The sequence below is a fragment of the Corythoichthys intestinalis genome, chromosome 6 (genome assembly GCF_030265065.1).
Source record: "Corythoichthys intestinalis isolate RoL2023-P3 chromosome 6, ASM3026506v1, whole genome shotgun sequence".
NCBI lineage: Eukaryota > Metazoa > Chordata > Actinopteri > Syngnathiformes > Syngnathidae > Corythoichthys > Corythoichthys intestinalis.
In genome coordinates this window covers 6,408,729-6,415,746 of record NC_080400.1, presented here as the reverse complement: position 1 = coordinate 6,415,746, position 7,018 = coordinate 6,408,729, and positions in this window count along the sequence as shown.

The following is a 7,018-nucleotide window of genomic DNA, read 5'->3' as shown; positions in this document are numbered from 1 at the left end:
TCCTGAGAGTCCGGAAGTTTGCTTCCCGGTTAATAAGCGACTTCGCCAGGGTTTTTTTCATATTCCTGTTGCCCTGGTTATTTGAATCCTCTATCATGTGCAGTTATTTAAGTTCACTATTTTTTTTCGCCTCACTTTTACGGATTCTCACCGTGGTTTTCCCTCTGTTTTTTTTTTTTTTCTATCGTCTACCGTTTCGCTATCGCGTGTTTTTTGTGTGTGTTCAATAAACCGTTGTACGCAACCCGTCTGCATTTGTTTTCTGATCTGTGGTCAAGCCTCGCTTCCGCATTCGTGAACCATTTGTTGCTTTTCATCTGAGGACTTGAGTTACCTTTGCAGCTAATTGATCGACAAATAATACACAAACTATCGCTGAAGAAAAAATAACATTGTCATTGTGGTGTTTCCTGATTGTTGCCAAAAGTGTGTGGTCTTGAACGCTCCCTTATTGCAGCGCCAGTGCATAGTGGAAAAGAGAATCACATTTGCTCACAATGTGTCGCACGTGCTTTAAGTACACGACAGCCCTTTTAGACCTCAATGTGCAAAATAACACATCATTATAACCTGTTGGGGCAATCTGTTGGGCAGAAAATGATGTGAATAGCCAGCAATCAAAGTAATTTTAAAACATGTATTCATTCGTTTTTAAGCAAGCTTCCGGACTCTCGGGAGCAACATTTTATAAAGTGAGACATGGGCAGGCTGATCATCGACGACATGGACAGCGCATTTACGTGACAAAAATAAGGTAAGGTGATGCAAAAAAGTCAAACCGCTGTGTACTACTGATGCCATCTGAATTGTCATTGTTTGTTTTGTGTTACTGTCACTTTAAATGAAGACAGGTTGTAGTACCAGACATGGCCTCTGACTTGCCATGTGACCACAAAGTCAGGAAGTTAAGTGTCATGTGACCAGAAAAAGTCAAGTATAACAAGCATGGCAGCAGGACTTGTTATTGTCTCCTCTGTCAATCTAGTTGAATCTGCAACCATCTTATGCTTTTGATAGCATCGTCGGTACGTATTTGATTTCTAAGTTGTCATTTTGCATGTATAGACCAATATTTTTGGTAAATTTAGTTATTGTGGAATATTATGAGAGAATTTATTTTGTCACTGTGTATGATGGTTGTAGCGTTCTAATAGCCAGTTAAAGAAAATAAATACAAGTGATAATTATTAACAAAGACGATTAATAGTATAAATACATGTTTAAATAGCAGTTAAAAAGCAGGTTGGTTTATTTCATTCACAAATTCAGTATATTTACATTGTATGGGAAAAAGATATTCATTTCATTTATTGTGTGTTTCAGTTTTACTCTTTACACGATGTCAATAAACCTGTGGACAATGGACAGCTGTCTTCAGAGTCGTGATGTCACTAAAGAGTTATCTAACTGCCGAGTAGTATCCAGCGTTCATATACCCATATACCGAGGGCAGTACAGTTATGTCACACTGCTGTTGCCATAGTGTGCACTTCCTGTGGGAGTGGTATTACAGTGTAAAAGGAATCTCTGTGATGTGTCGGTGACACATATGCTGAGAAGCACACTGAATATAGAAGTGTTGTTCCATTCAAGTCTCGGCCTTACATGTACTTAGATTAAGGAAGTACATAACAAAAGTGGCGTCAGCTCGGACGTGCTGTTTTTGGAGTTTGCTGCGGGTCGCGGTGCTCCAGGGGATAGACGGCGCCGACCTCAGCTTCCACGTCGTGACTTCGTGGGGAGGAGGACGAGCGGAGATTTCAAAGGGAGCGGGAAGGTGCTGTATAACCAGGCGCTATGGGGGGAGTTATCGGCTCTGTTGGTCCTTTTGATGAGCTTGTGGAACAGTGGAGCTGGTACACGGAGCGGTTTGGCTGTTTCGTGGAAGCTAACGAAATAGCGGAAGAGAAAGTTGTGCCTACGTTTTTGAGCGTTATTGGGTCAAAGACTTTCAATTTACTGAGAAACTTGCTTCAACCCGATAAACCTTGTTGTAAAACGTACAGGAAAAACGTGGAAACTCTAAATGGACATTTTTCACCCTTGCCCCTTGTGATTTAAAAAGTTGTTCATCTTGCCAGAAGATTCGCAATAATCCACCTGCAGCCCCACTTCATCCTTGGGATTTTCCTCAGGAACCGTGGCACCGCATTCATATTGACTTTGTGGGGCCTTTTGAAAATCGAATGTTTCTGGTTGCTATCGATGCCCATAGTAAGTGGCCAGAGGTAGCTATCATGAAATCAACCACATCGGAAAAGGCAATTGAGAAGTTAGGGGAGATGTTTAGTCGTTTCGGAGCCCCTGCACAACTCGTGTCAGACACCGGGCCCCAATTTGTGTCAAAAGAAATGGTTAAATTCCTGCAAGTCAATGGGGTTCAACACATTAAGTCGGCTCCCTATCACCCGGCAACCAACGGCTTGGCAGAGAGGTTTGTGCAGGCCCTCAAACATGCTCTCAAAGCATCACAAGGGCAAAGTACACTCCATCAGAGACTACACGAATTTCTCCTCAAATACCGAACATCTGTGCATGCAACTACCAAGGTATCGCCAGCGAGCCTCATGTTTTCTCGAGAGATAGGAACTGGCATGGATCTTCTGAAACCACCAACCCTGAGCGAGATTGTTCAAATGGATCAACGGAAGCAAGTCAAGTACCGAGACCTGCATTCCAAGAACCGAGTTTTTGCACCTGGTGACTCTGTTATGGCCCGGCGTTACCAGAGTAAGGAAAAGTGGGCCCCTGCCACCATCATTGCTCAAACTGGGCCTGTTTCCTTCACAGTTCAGACAGCTGTTGGTGTTTGGCGTCGCCATGTGGATCAATAGTTGGGAACACCAGACACTACTCCAGAACTGTGACAGCGTAATTATACCAGAAATGTCTAGCTTACCGGATTTGCCAAAAATACAAGAAATGTCTAGCGCACCAGATGTGTCAAACCCAAACAATCCTGCTGTAATTGTGTCTAATTCAACCAATTCAACCCGTTTCCACAAATGGAAAATCGGAAGTGACTGTTGAACGTCGTTATTCTGCACGCGACAGGCTGATAGATTGGATTTATAAGTGATAAGTAATGGGGGGAAAACAGGAGGTATTTTTGTGGTGTTTATTTCTGGGACATGTTATGTAAGGGGGGAGGAGATGTGACATATTTATGTCACACTGCTATTGCCATAGTGTGCACTTCCTGTGGGTGTGGTATTACAGTATAAAAGGAATCTCTGTGATGTGATATGTCTCTGTGATATATATGCTGAGAAGCACACTGAATAAAGAAGTGTTGTTCCATTCAAGTCTCGGCCTTACATGTACTTAGATTAAGGAAGTACATAACATATTGTCTACCGTTTCGCGATCACGTGTTTTTTGTGTGTGTTCAATAAACCCTTTTACGCGCCTCCTCTGCATTTGTTGTCTAATCTGTGGTCAAGCCTCGCTTCCGCATTCGCGAACCATTTGTTGCTTTTCATCTGAGGACTTGAGTTATTTTTGCAGCTAATTGATCGATAAACAATACACAAACTATCGATGAAGGAAAAATAACATAGTCATTGTGGTATTTCCTGTTTGTTGCCAAAAGTGTGTGGTCTTGAACGCTCCCTTATTGCAGCGCCAGTGCGGAGTGGAAAAGAGAATCACGTTTGCTCACAATGTGTCGTACGTGCTTTAAGTACACGACAGTCCTTTTAGACCTCAATGTGCAAAATAACGCATCATTATTACCTGTTGGGGCAATCCAATGTGCAAAATAATGCATCATTATAACCTGTTGGGGCAATCTGTTCGGCAGAAAATGATGTGAATAGCCAGCAATCAAAGTAAGTTTAAAACATGTTTACATTCGTTTTTAATCAAGCTTCCGGACTCTCGGGAGCAACATTTTATAAACTGAGACACGGGCAGGCTGATTATCGACGACATGGACAGCGCATTTACGTGTCAAAAATAAGGTAATGCAAAAAAGTCAAACCGCTGTGTACTACTGATGCCATCTGTGACATATTTATGTCACACTGCTGTTGCCATAGTGTGCACTTCCTGTGGGGGTGGTATTACAGTATAAAAGGAATCTCTGTGATGTGTCGGTGACACGTATGCTGAGAAGCACACTGAATATAGAAGTGTTGTTCCATTCAAGTCTCGGCCTTACGTGTACTTAGATCATTCGTGAACCATTTGTTGCTTTTCATCTGAGGACTTGAGTTACCTTTGCAGCTAATTGATCGACAAACAATACACAGCGCCAGTGCGTAGTGGAAAAGAGAATCACGTTTGCTCACAATGTGTCGCACGTGCTTTAAGTACACGACAGTCCTTTTAGACCTCAATGTGCAAAATAACGCATCATTATAACCTGTTGGGGCAATCTGTTGGACAGAGAATGATGTAAGTAGGCAGCAATCAAAGTAAGTTTAAAACATGTATTCATTCGTTTTTAAGCAAGCTTCCGGACTCTCGGGAGCAACATTTTATAAAGTGAGACACGGGCAGGCTGATCATCGACGACGTGGACAGCGCATTGACAGCGCACGTGACAAAAAGGTAAGGTGAGGCAAAAAAAATCAAACCGCTGTGTACTACTGATGCCATCCACACGACAGCTCTGGATGCAAACTATCTCCATAATAATGTAACGAATCAGGTTATACTCAGGGGTGAAAGTGGTTAGAATTTCTTGCCGGAACTCCCTGACGTGAAGGTGCCATAGAGCCGGAATTTTTTAATCATTTATTTATATTATTATATAATTTTTTAATTTTTTTTTTTTGGGGGGGGGGGGTCAAAACTACTGCTCTGTTATTTCTATAACACATACAAAAACTGATTTTCATTCCAAATTGTATTTTTTTTTAATGAGTTACAAAACAAACGTTAACCAAAACATCAAGAGCCCCAACCTCCATCTCCTAATTTTCATTTTCCCTCATTTCCTCACGTACTAAATGCCAAATCTCAATTTTAACTATTCAAGAACATAGGATGTATATTAAAATTGAAGATAACGTAAACATTTACCTTTTTGTTGTGTTTTTTTATTAATAAAGATATAAGTAGCATACATTCAGAAAAATAAGTACAAAAGACTTATATTATGCAGAGTGAAATGGAATATATTTTGAAGATCGCGCAAACATTGACTTTTTTAAATCATAAGGAAATTAATAAGTAGCCCAAAATAAATGAACAAATATAAGTCCAAAGTGCACATTGACAGCTAAGATGTTCTGCACTTCTCCATTACAGCAAATAAAACTAAATATGATAAATAAGCCTCGTTAACTCTTTCCTTGCTCTTAAAGATTTGATCCATTTTCTGTTGCATTGCCCTTTTTTCTTTTTTCTTTTTTTTTTTCTTTTTTCACTGTTTCGGAGAACAAGCACATTTGAACTAATCAGAGCTAACTATCTCTGGTGATCACATGTCAGTATTTCAGCCAATTGGACGGATAAGTGACTCCAGGCGTTTTGCTTTGCTGCATTAGCACATTGACGTGACTCGTCATCGTCAGACTCGGATAACTGCAGCAGCTGGGGTAACCTCAATGCCGTCTATGGAATAAAATAAATAATAAATATCGGTGGAAACGGATTACACGACACAAGCACTTTATTATGCTTGTTGTTAACACTTGTCTATGTAAATCTGATGTTGGTAGATTGTTTTCTTCTTGGAGATGAAATGCATGTCTGGCAGCTTTGTATTTTTATTATTTTTTACATAGCGTTTTGACAGATGCCGTCATATTTTCGGAATCAAAGCACCGTATACCGGAACAGGGTTCTGGCCCTGAATCTTATACCTGAACTGCGTTCCTGTCCTGAATCTTATATCGGAACTGCGTTCCTGACTGTTCCCGCTCACTTTCACCCCTGGTTATATGATAATGGGGGTATTTGCTTGCATTCTTTAATGCACCGCGTGACTTACGGAGGTGCGGCAGACAGCAGCGGTGTGTTGTACAAGTTCCCAAAATAAAGAATTGCAACTTTACTAATCGGGTGACACTTTTTAGATGTTACAATAATATTGGAATAAGTTGGATCACACAATAGTTTACCGTGAAAATCTGCAAACATTTTTTCACATCACTCTCCGGCTCTGTCACACTAGAGCAGGAGTGCTAGCTGTCACTAGCGAACTTGACACATGTACGCTACTCCTCTCATCCCATTTTTGATGTTTATTTTGCTTTTTCTGCTCGTTTTGTGAAATATCGACAGGGCTATCCTTCTTATTAATATTACGTTCGGCTTCAAATTGGAAGGGTAGAACAGGCGACATGTTTACACACAATGGGGCAAATAAGTATTTAGTCAACCACTAATTGTGCAAGTTCTCCCTCTTGATTTTATGAGAAAGGCCTGTAATTGTCAACATGGGTAAACCCCAATCATGAGAGACAGAATGTGATAAAAAAAAAACTGAAAATCACATTGTTTGATTTTTAAAGAATTTATTTGCAAATCATGGTGCAAAATAAGTATTTGGTCAATACCAAAAGTTCATCTCAATACTTTGTTATGTACCCTTTGTTGGCAATAACGGAGGCCAAATGTTTTCTGTAACTCTTCACAAGCTTTTCACACACTGTTGCTGGTATTTTGGCCCATTCCTCCATGCAGATCTCCTCTAGAGCAATGATGTTTTGGGGCTGTCGTTGGGCAACACGGACTTTCAACTCCCTCCAAAGATTTTCTATGGGGTTGACATCTGGAGACTGGCTAGGCCACTCCAGGACCTTGTAATGCTTCTTACGGAGCCACTCCTTTGTTGCCCTGGCTATGTGTTTGGGATCATTGTCATGCTGAAAGACCCAGCCACGTCTCATCTTCAATGCCCTTGCTGACGGAAGGAGATTTTCACTCAAAATCTCTCAATACATGGCCCCAGTCATTCTTTCCTTTCCACAGATCAGTCGTTCTGGTCCCATTAATACAGGTAACGAGTGGAGCCTCGTTAGACCTCGTGAGAAGTTAGACCTCTTTGACAGCCAGAAATCTTGCT